We start from the raw sequence: 12,388 nt of genomic DNA on the forward strand, positions 1-12,388 counted from the left end.
GCACCGGGTTTTGAGAGAGATCTCCCGCTTCTCGACTCATACTTTCCTGTGGAGGATGGGTTCAAAGTTGAACTTTACCCTTTTCACATGAAAATAAGCCCAATTTAGGGCGAATTAATTTTTTCCAGTGGACGGGATTAGAGAGGAGGATCTTCCTTCCTTCCAGCGCCATCTAGCGATGAGCTACGACAAAGTGGGTGCGACCAAAATATTTGCCATGGAAAAATGCATGTATATACCAATTTTCGTAGCGATCGGGTGAACGGTTTCGGAGTCCGTCGATCAGAAAGAAATATGTATACCAACCAATTCTATTTTTAACGTTTGGTGTAAAACGAAGATAAGAAATTTAATTTTATTTTGTTAAGTAAAAGGGTTATAGGGTAAGCAACAGTTGGGGAGGAGTGTAAACTACTTGACAAGTCCTGGTAAAAGTTAAAACATAATAACAACTAAACACCAACAACGATGCTTCGATCCCATGATAAACTTAATGGCAACGGACTGGACTTTGTACTTTAAATAACTGATTTAATCCGCTTTTATGAAGTACCAGACGTTTACTGATTCCTCAGTTTGTAAAAGATGGCATAGCTTGCTCAATCTAATCAGTTGTGAACTTATTCGAGTGTAATCAAACACAATTCGATTTATATAATTGTTTTTATTTTCTATAAGTATGTCTGCATAAATTACATCTCGCAAGGGTGATTTTCAAAGCGATGATTTTCTATGAATTGTTTATTTACAAAGTGGAAACCTATCTTACGAATCAGTTTACAATTGTCATCCCTTCATCTTTCAGATAATTGAAAACAAATTACGTCAGCTGTTAACTCACCTACAACAGAATTGAACTGTGCACATTTCAATCGAAATTTACGAAATTCATAGCGAAGTGTACTTTGTTTAGTTAGCAAATCACAGAAGTACAACAAACGAAATAATATAAGCATTCACAGTTAAACCCTGTCTTATTCGTATCTTTTTGATTGGAGTTGAACGGAAGCATTTTTGCAGCGACTGGATTTATGGTCACTTGAATATATATGTGTATTTCTGTACTGTAACAACTGTTTAAACCTCGCAGCACACATTGGAGCCATTAAATACCGATTATCATTTCCAAATTTTGATTGTACAAAATAGGGAGAAAGCACAGGGGAATAATGTGTAAAATGTAGTTGCATGATTTCATCAGCATTTTCATCATCGTGCTCTGGTAATGTTTGATGTAAAACTGGTAATTAACTTGTAATCTAACAGTGGTAATTGCTATTTTTAATGGTGAAATGCATGATGCATCTTATCAACTTTGAATAAAAAATTAGCGGTCAATGTTGTCTTTTGGGAAGCATTTGTTTCTATCGGTAGTGCGCCCATTTCAGTTTGAATGCATCTTCCTATTTAAAAAGACTAAATTCGTGAATGGAGATTTTGATGCAACTACCCGATAGACTTATGTTGGATGACCCAAAAAGGTTTTATGGAAATATATTTTTTTGTGATAATCGCTAGTCGATTTTTTGTTAAACCCGTTTTTACTCAGTGAGTATTTATAACTGACAAACTGGTCAGAAGAACTGATAATTCCAGGACTGGCGGGGTTAACACCTGATGCGCATTAATTGAAAATATATTTTTGACTCCCTGGCTGAAACAAGGAGGCGTATTTTATATCATATAGGAGGGTTCTCGAGGCATCCTATAAACAAGTCGAGAAACCGGAAGGTGGACGCTTTGAGTGTGCAGTTGCCCCAGTAGTACGCAGCACGTAATACAGGGTGCAGCAGCATAACTTCCTTTTTTAAAATGCACGCCACTCAGTTAGTTGATGTCATAGCGGAGCGCTAGTGGTCTCGTTCAAGACGGGATACTGTAAAGTTTTGTCCCGACACGGTTCAGTCGCCATCATGCGTTGAAATAGTGAGGAGCGTGCCTTTGCCGTTGAGGTTTACTTTTTAAGGGGATGTTCGGTTATTGCAACACAGCGTGCATTTTGGAATCGCTTTAATTTAGCCCCGTTGGCTCCCGTCGCAGACCGCAAATCAATTGTTACATGGGTCACTACATTCAGACAAACTGCAAGTGCGACAAAAGGAAGAACTGGAGTCCCTCGGCCCGTTAGATCACCTGAGAACATTGAAGCAGTGAGAGCGTCAATGTTGCGATCGCCACGGCGTTCTGCGCGCAAACACGCATCTGCCCTTGGACTATCCGATCGTTCTGTGAGAAGAATTCTTCGTGATGATCTTCATTTTCATTCCTATAAGATGGCGATAGTGCAGGAACTTTCAGAACGTGACTTCATTTCTCGGATGAACGCAAGTGAGCTTCTTCTTGATTTCGTTCCCGAGGGTGCTATTGTTTTTTTAGCGATGAAGCCCATTTTCAGTTGTGTGGGTCGGTTAACAAACAAAACATGCGCTACTGAGCTGACACCAACCCTCGAGAATTGCATCAAAAGCCTTTGCATTCACCCAAAGTCACAGTGTGGTGTGCAATTTCCTCAGCTGGAATTATTGGTCCCTGGTTTTTTGAGGAAAATGAGGTTACAGTGACAGTGAATTCGGACCGGTATGTAAACATGACCATTGATGTCAAGACCATTCGACATCAACAACGGTCTACGACAAGGGGATGCGCTATCATGCGTCCTCTTTAACCTGGCCCTCGAGAAGGTGATCCGTGATGCTGAGGTGAATGCAAGAGGTACGATCCTCTTCAAGTCCACCCAACTACTGGCCTATGCTGACGATATCGACATCATGGGAAGAACCACCCGAGACGTTCAAACTGCCTTCATCCAGATCGAGCAGGCGGCGCGAGATCTTGGGCTGCACATCAATGAAGGCAAGACAAAATACATGGTGGCAACGTCAGCACCGAAGACGAATCAACCAACAACATCAAACCGCACTGGTCAAACACAAGTACGAACAAGAATAAGGATAGGGGAATACAACTTTGAGACCGTTGACAATTTCTCCTATCTAGGGTCGAAAATCACAACCGATAACAACTACGATGAGGAAATCCGCGCACGGTTGTTGTCAGCCAACAGAGCCTACTTCAGCTTACAAAGACTGTTCCGCTCGAAACGTCTCACCATAGGGTCAAAGCTCTTACTGTACAAGACTATGATCTTGCCAGTCCTCATGTATTCCTCGGAAACTTGGGTTCTTAGCAAGAAAAATTGCGAACTCTTGGCCGCGTTCGAGAGAAGAATCCTCCGAAGACTTTTTGGCCCCCTACATGAGGATGGACGATTCCGTAGCCTACACAATGACGAAATCTATGAGCGATACCATGACCGTACGGTTGTGGATAAAATCCGGCTCAATAGGTTACGGTGGGCGGGTCACTTAATCCGTATGGATGAAGATGATCCCACCCGGAAAGTCTATAAGGGCAATATCTATGGTAGGAAAAGAAGACGAGGCAGACCCTGCCTAAGATGGAGCGATGGCGTGGGCCAGGACGCCAGACAGCTTTTAGGGATATCGAATTGGTGGACCTCGGCGCAAAACCGGGATGTCTGGAGTTCCTTATTAAGGCAGGCCTAGACCGGATACCGGTTGTTGCGCCGTTGATGATGATGATGATGTAAACATGCTACAAAAATTTTTTTTTCCACGCCTAAAAAATTTGGATTTGGGGGACACTTGGTTCCAACAAGATGGTGCAACAGCACACACTTCAAGAGCATCGATGGCTGTTTTGAGGGAACACTTTCCAGAGCGCCTTATCTCAATTAGAGGCGATTTGGAATGGCCGGCACGCTCTCCCGATCTGTCCCCTTGTGAGTTTTTTCTATGGGGTTTTTTGAAATCCCGTGTTTATGTGAACCGTCCAAGAACCCTACAAGATTTGAAGACCAACATCCAAGAAGAAATAGCCAACATAACACCTGCTATGCTAACAAGAGTCAAGACAAACGCCAGAAATCGGTTTACGCAATGTATGGAGAATGGGGGACGTTACCTAACAGATTTGATCTTCAAAACAATGTAAATAAAAACTTTAGACATGTATCTACATTATAAAAAATAAATAAATATTTTCCGATGCATACAATAGTTTTTATTGAGTTTTGAAAAAAAAAATTATGCTGCCGCAACTTGTATATGCATATATTATGTGAGAGTATCCACTTTCGGGTGATATTGACATTTATAGTCTTGACTTTGCAAGGAAAAGGCAACTTTGACCTATTATAACTTTGTTAATAATAGCGCGATTTCCACCAAACTTGCTAGAATCATGCTCTATGTTATAACCTATATAACTACAAATTTCGTAGTACTAGGATGAGCTAAAGGGCGGTTTTGCAGCCAATTACTAGAAATTATGGTAATATACTATTATTAACTTTATTTGGAAGAATATCGAGTGGAAGCTATTTCGGAGTCTAGGTACCATATAGTGGCAGCTTCTTGTTTTTTTTTCAGATTTTTCGGGTGGGTAGTTTCTGAGAATAGGCCCGTTAAAGGAATGTTCTCTTTCGACCCCTGCACTCCCTATCTTTCCAACAAACGTCAAAACCGTCTTCGAAAAGTACTAATCGAGACCTTTCATTTGAGACCCCACATGACTATATTTGATGAAAAACAAATTTACACACCCCTATTGCATGTATGGGACCCCCCCCCCCCCCCTAAAATGTCACGTATAGCGATGTAACTCACTGTATGCGTGAGCGTTCACATCCCCCATCATTTCACTAAATTTGGCGTCAATCGTTATAACCGTCTCCAAGAATAATCGAGCCTTACAGCAAGCAATCAAGCACCGCGAGCACGCTTTTGTAAGGGTTAAAATCGATGACCTCTACACATACAGCTGTTATGCCGTCCCAAGTATGACAATACCAGAGTATTGCAACATGCTAGATAGACTGACGAGAGACGCCAAAGATCGCAGCCCCAAAATTATTGCTGGTGACTTCAACGCTTGGGCAATGGAATGGGGAAGCCAGAAAACAAATGGAAGGGGAAGAATCCTACTCGAGGTTTACTCCTGCCTAAACGTCACCCTGGCTAGCATCGGAAGCGTGAACACCTTTAGGCGTGGAGAGCTAGGCTCCGTTCTAGATCTTACTTTCGTAAGAAGAAGAAGAAGAGAAGCGACCAGCAGGCGATACATATTCCTATTGATAAGGAAGCCAGAACAATAAATCCTCACCTGAAGAAACCAGAAACAGGTTGGTCATCAAGAGCTCTTGGTGAGGATACATTTCTGGAGGTATTGCAGTGGAACACCGAGTTTACTGGAACGACCATAGAAAAAGCATCGCAGCTATCCCAACAAATATATGGAGCATGTGACGCTTCCATGCCAAGACGTGCACACTCTCGGAAGCATAACCCTAACTAATGGTGGAACGCTGAAATAGCGAAGTGTCATACGGAATGCTTGAAAGCCAGAAAGCGGAGTCAACGCCGAAGAAACATGCTAGAGTATGAACTACGGTACCTCGAACATGAACAGGCACAAAAAAAGTTGCAGTGGACCATCACGAAAAGTAAAAATTATTGCTTCAAATGACTCTGTGATGAGGCAGATTCAGATCTATGGGGTATGATAGCATAGTTAGGGTAAAATTGTACACGGCCATGGGAGAATTCGGTATCTCGACAAAATTAATAAGACTGATTAGGTTGACCCTGACCAATGTGCGAGGCCAGATAAAAACAGCAGGATCACTCTCAAGACCATTCGACATCAACAACAGTCTACGACAAGGGGATGCCCCATCATGCGTCCTCTTTAACCTGGCCCACGAGAAAGTGATCCGTGAGGCTGAGGTGAATGCAAGATCCTTTTTAAGTCCACCCAACCACTGGCCTATGCTGACGATATCGACATCATGGGGAGAACTACCGAGATGTACAAACTGCCTTCATCCAGATCGAAATGGCGGCGCGAGATCTTGGCTACAACATCAGCACCGAAAACCAACCAACCAACAACATCAAGCCACACTGGTCAAACGGGAAGAATAAGGATAGGAGACTACAACTTTGAGACCGTTGATAATTTTTCCAATCTAGGGTCGAAAATCACAACCGATAACAGCTACGATGATGAAATCCGTGCACGGTTGTTGTCAGTCAACAGAGCCTATTTCCGCTTGCAAAAACTGTTTCGCTTGAAACGTCTCACAATAGGGTCAAAGCTCTTACTGTACAAGACTATGATCTTGCTAGTCCTTATGTATTTCTCGGAGATTTGGGTTCTTAGCAAGAAAAATTGTGAACCCTTGGCCGCGTTCGAGAGAAGAATCTTCCGAAGAATTTTTGCCCCCCTACATGAGGATGGGCGATTCGGTAGCCTACATAACGACGAAATCTGGGATGTCTGGAGTTCCTTATTAAGTCAGGCCTAGACCGGATACCGGTTGTTACGCCGTTGATGATGATGATAATATATTATTGTTACCTATTTCTTAAAAATAAAAAATGATTTTCAAAAAACAAGAAGAAAAAACAATTTTTCAAAAGTCGGTTTTGGTTCTTTACTGATAGTATTGATTAGATTGGATCCTTCAACATATACCTTTGCAAATGAACAGTACTAGGGCCGAACATTTGCTCAACACCTTCGTACTGTTTTACACTATCGGTGCATATCCACAATGTTGAAGAATCTACTTCGATTTTACCCTGCAAAATAGACCAAGTTTATCTTCCTTACAATATTAACTCAGCATGGTTGTACTCATTTGCTCGGTAATACGACCCCGATTATATTTTCTTTTAGTGAGAAAAGTCTCATCAATCTGGGCCGTTTTGCTTTCACCAGCTAGTATTGGACTAGGTACTAGGACTAGGACCCGTAGTACATTTCACGTATAAGAGAGCAATAAATGTTCTTTTATAGCCAAATTTGTCCAAAAGTTGTGAGGAAACCAGAAGCTGAGTGCTTCCAGTATAAAAAGTTTTCTGATTTTTTTGCGTTATGAGGCGCTTTGTAATAAATGATACTTATATACTATGATGTCGTGAGAGTGAATTCGTACGAAAATGAATAGGAATGAGTAGGATCAACAAAATCAAAGCGACCTTCTAGTTTTTATTTTATTTATTTTCCGAGTTAGCACAATCTCGGCAGATGCCGGATTTGACCTAATACTAGCACAAACATTTAGGCTCGGACGATCCTACCTACTTAAAAACTAAAGGGGCGCTGGTGGTGATGGCCGATGGTAGGTTAATGGAAGAATCCGTCGAGAATTCCCCGCAACATCGAGCATGGTTTGAACCAGACTATGCGAAAGTCCCAGTACATCAAGGGAAGCCGTGAGGGATTAAGGTACAATACCTGTAGCTGACAATATTATGGGAACTACAACCACCCGCTCGAGACGCCAAATATATTTGATTTCCTGAGCCAATGGCTCATAGTTCACCTTCTTCTCCACGTATTTCCTTTCAATGTTGCTATTATGGGGGACAGTAACATCAATAATATATGCGGAGCGACCCGTCTTGTCATCTAACAATACGTCAAGCTTGTTGTGTGGAGTATGGCGATCAGGTAGAACTTGCGGGTCCCAATACATGCTGTAAGCAGAACTATCAAGTATTGCTTGCGGCTTATATCGGTAAACCGGACATGTTCCCGTGATCAGCCCATCCTTGTATGCAAAGTTTTGATGGATAACCTTACATACAGCATTATGCCTGGTGATGTATTGCACCGGTGCCATTATAGTACAGCCAGAAATGAGATGGTCCAACGTCTCTAACGCCGAACCACACATTCTGCACTGGTCGTTCTCCACCCGTTCTTTCATGATGAGTTTTTTATAATCTCGGGTGGCGACCACGCCATCCTGAATGGCACACATGAACCCCTCCGTCTCAGCAAAGAGCTCCCCAGCACACAGCCATCTGTTCGACAAATGCAAATCGACAAATGGTTACCAAAGACAATTCACGTGTTTACCGTGCATTGCCTTCGACTTCCATTCATCGATCCGCTCTTGGTCCGACTTCACCCCTCTCAGAGGATCAAAAGATCGATCCTTCAAGTTAAGTGGAGTCAGACCACAGTCTGCCTTACAGACAGCCGCACGAAAGGGACTGGCCTGCTCTTTGCTGTAAAAATACTTGGGGATGATGTTGTGCCGCCACGTCAACCACGCCCCTTCCTCCGATGTTACGAGGCAGGTTCATTTGCTCCACGGCAGACTTTGGATGATGCATTCGGAATTTGGACATAGTTGTCCGTATCCGCCGCTGCACGTTCCCCAGATCGGTCTTCGTCCACGGCAATATTCCGAATGTATAAGCCAGTGACGGAATAGCGAATACATTCAACGTGCTTATTTTATTCTTGCCCGAGAGATGCGATTCCAGCACCAGCTTTACACGTCGCAGGAATTCGGACAGCAGAGCATCCTTCAGATCACCAACTCGATCACGAGTTCCTTGCAGAATTCCTAGGTACTTGTAGAAGTCTGTCTCGGTCATAGCTTCGATGTGAAGGTCACCAATGTTATGTCCGGCATGCGGCTCGTGATGACCTTTGCGGATGGCTTAGATTCGACACTTGTCTAATCCAAACTTCATCCGAACATCACGGCTGAACATGTCTATTATTCGCAACAGACTTCTAAGATGGTCGTCAGTCCCAACATACAGCTTGATATCATCTAAGTACATCAAGTGTGTCAGTTCGCACTTAGAACGTAGGCCATACTTTATTGCAAAAGCATGCCCTCTAGCATCATTCAGTAGCCATGAAAGGGGGTTCAGTGCCATGCAGAACCAGAGGAGACTCAACGAATCCCCCTGGAAGATGCCCCTCTGTATACGAAGAGACTCTGAGGTATTAGCACCATCAGATGTACGCACTGATAAGGTGGTATGCCACCCTTCCATGACTGTCACCAAAAACTTTATTAGTTTCGGATCAATGCGATGCATATGTAGGATATCGATTAGCCAGGTATGGGGAACGCTGTCAAAAGCCTTGGCATAATCGATATAGCAACTAAAGAGGTTTCTTTGGTCTCTGTTGCTTGTCCTACAAATACCGAGTCGATAATGAGTTGCTCTTTGCAACCTCTTGACCCAACTCAGCAGCCCTTCTGCTTCTCGGACAGAATGTTGTTAGCTTCGAGTGCGCATTGATCCTTCCCGCAGTGAGGAAGGGTGGAAATTCCTCCGGCCGACTCATGACCTCATTTATACTGCGCGCCAACCGACTGTGTACACTGGTAATTTTCTTATACCAGAAATTCTGCACCCGATCCAAACCTGGACCCCTCCGGTTCTTCGAGCTGTTTATGACTCGTCGAACTTCCTCTTCGGTAACATCCGGAAAATTCATGTCAGGCGTATTGGTATGCCGGGTCCTTCGGCGGTGATCCACTCAGTATGCTGGGCGGATAACCCTCAAAGTCCACCCCAATATTCTTTATTTATTTATTTCTCACCCGTCTGCTGGCATTGCCAGTGCTGATCTGAATCAGTCTAGCAATGTCCTGCCTTAGTGAGTCCCGCCGACGTTCCAAACGAATATTCCATGGTGGATCTTTTTGGTCACTCAAACCAATAACACGAAAGCGAATCTTCTGACCGTGCAATGTGATAACCGTAACTGCACCACAATACACAAGTGATTGTAGTTGCAGCAGCGACATATCAGCAGACAGCCGGGATGCAATCTCATCATTGATTTGAGATAGAATACCCGGAGTTGCTGGAGATGCATAGAGCCTGGGAATACCTGGTCTATGCAAAGGATCCATATCCGAGAATTCTATACACACTCTTTGGAATTCGTCCCGAACCTTAGCGGAAACCTCAGCTGGACGATGGAAAAGAAATAATAAAATAAAGCGAGTTGCGGTCTGCAACTCGCTGCACAGTCACGTGCGCGAATTGCGGGAAACGCCCGACCAATCTCTGGTGCAACAAGGGGCGGTAAGATGTCGTATCCGCCCCCGGCGTTATTTCGTAGTAGGAGCGGATGATGAAGAGGTTCATTTCTTCAGTCCATTCCATCCGTTGCCTATGCGAACCTGCTGAAATGGTCGCCACAGATTGTGGCGAAGCAGCTGCAGCAGGCGGAGCTGTGCTCCTGGTCGTTGTGGCACCTAGACGTCGAACCGCTCCACGATTCGCGGTTTCGACGCCGTGCTGTCCATTACGAGAGCCCGACCCAGTCACCAAGTCAGACGACTCCCCCCGGTTATCCGTATCGGATCTTAAATTTCTTCTTCTTCTCATTTTTGGTGGTGCATTTTCCTCACCTACCCTCTGAGACGCTGCGGTGGCGTACAGCCATTCAGAATGAAGCTATCCATCCCTCCTTCTTTCACAGCCCGACTTGGACCGGCTTATTTATTTATTTATTTTATTGTCGTTTCATTTTGTTTTATTTTACGAGAATCTATCATCAAAACCCGTGGCTACCGGAACTTTAGTCTTTTTTTGGGGCCATTGTAGAATCCGTCATCAAATCGCGCGGCCGCGGAAATTGTAATCGTGCCGGTTCTTGGAATTGCAAAGCATGTCGAACACACTAAACCGGTGGAACACCACATTTGCACTTTGAAATTTCGTTCAGTAGCTAATTCGTGAACACACGCGAAGTCTACATTTCTTTATATATGCTGTAGAAGTCCTAAATGTGAAGATTTTTTCCTCCGATATTTCACCCCTGTACAGGCTGCCTAGAAGTGTTTCATGACTAAGGTCGATGTCCTAGTGATACATCAGAATGAGGGAGGGAGATCGCTTCAAAGACCAATCGATTTATTGTAAGACCTATATCGATAGATATTTGTAATTCGGTTGAGACTCTTTCAAGTATAATCGTTTGTGTATTGTCTTCATAATCCTTACCTAGTAAGCGGTTTGCTTGAAACCATGTTCCATTATAAATAATTGGAAACGCATATTTGTCTTTCCTTATACTCCCTTCACGTTGCGCTCCAGCGCAGTAGAACGGTGTACCCCTACGACACGTGTCTGAATCCCCCATTACCCATTCCTCGAACTCATAATCCCATGCCCTTCCCCCAACCTGAGTGGAACCGCCTGAAAAGTCCCATTTCTTCTAGCAGAACACGGTCAATGCATTCGACCTTGAGTAAGAGTCATCGTAACACCACAACCTCGTTCATGAATGGCGCGAAGGAAGAACGATGCAAATTATCTCATGAATGACAAATTCGATGGCTCACCTGTTCTGCAACTGGTTTTCCCGTTGCTGTCGTTCACAAAGGCTGCCCGCTGAGGCGGTTTTGCATATCCAAATGTTCGCTGCTTCCTCTAATTTGGGGGCGAAACACCTCACACTTTTCAACTAAGACACACGAGCTTCGAACAAAACACGGAACGTTGACCCACTGCTGAAGAGAAATTCGCACGCGATTTGCACTTCCAGACGCGAAAATCGAACCGTCCGAGCGGCTCCAGGCGAGATTTTAAAGTAATCACGACTCACCGTTCGATTCAAAGCACATTCCAACTCGCACTGATGAGCGCCGGTGATGAAAGCGGCTGATGAAATATCTGCGGCGCGCGGCTCATCACATCCCACCTTGGCCGGTGCAATTATTTTCGCGTCATCCGCCCTTCACTTTTCGCGGTCGCATCTACGATTTTGGCGCACACTCCCTCCGCCCGCTTCACGCACTCACTCTGAACAACAGTTTGTGCGGCCGCCGCCTGTCACCTTACCCACTTCCCTCAGGCACGCCCCGCGCCCCGTTTCCAATGCAATTTACTTCCGCTCTGGGAAAAACTTTCCGAATGCCCAGAATGACTACGAGTCGACAGTTGTACGCGAGTCAGCTGTTCGCGTACGTTACTGGAGGTGTGCCCCCGCGAGGTGACAACTTATCAATCAAATACTTTTATCGGCGGATAGCCCCGATATTAGCGACGGAAGCCCTCAACCCCCACAAAGTAAAGCCAACGAGTGTGTCTGTAATCCCCACAGTCATCACGTCGGCGAGTGCACGAGGTGCAGATTTCGGCGTTAGCAACAAACTCATCGTGCATGAAAATTCCATGGTTGAAGACGAGACTGCGCTGAATTGGAGGAGAAAGCGCTTCGAAATGATGTAATTCCGCGGCGAAATTTCCGCGACTCGTAAATGGAGGGCGATGTTCACCTACACCGTCGGAATCAAGGAGTTCACTATTTTTAAGGACAATCGTGTCGAATGTGGTTGGCACATGGAGATCTCATTTTAAGCAAAATTACAAAAAACGCATCAAGAAGAAACATGTAGCATATCTTCAGGCGAATAAACAATTAACAATATGTTGATTGTTTTTGTCAAAGATAGAATGTTCCTAAGTTAACCAAGAAAGCAAAAGATGCAATGCCACTAGTTAAATTTGAACATAGAAACCTGGATTCG

General features: G+C 44.2%; 1 protein-coding gene across 1 annotated transcript in view; it reads right to left on the reverse strand.

The window, feature by feature from the left end:
* The window catches only part of LOC119651225 (putative glutathione-specific gamma-glutamylcyclotransferase 2), a 60,350-nt gene extending 48,353 nt beyond the window's left edge, over positions 1 to 11,997 (reverse strand). The window contains exon 1 of the mRNA XM_038054695.1: positions 11,201 to 11,997. The gene's annotated coding sequence lies outside the window, so the exon portion shown is untranslated. The remainder of the gene's footprint in view (positions 1 to 11,200) is intronic.
* Between the last annotated feature and the right edge of the window lie 391 nt (positions 11,998 to 12,388).

This window comes from Hermetia illucens, chromosome 3, assembly GCF_905115235.1.
Source record: "Hermetia illucens chromosome 3, iHerIll2.2.curated.20191125, whole genome shotgun sequence".
In the NCBI taxonomy this organism is placed as follows: Eukaryota; Metazoa; Arthropoda; class Insecta; order Diptera; family Stratiomyidae; genus Hermetia; species Hermetia illucens.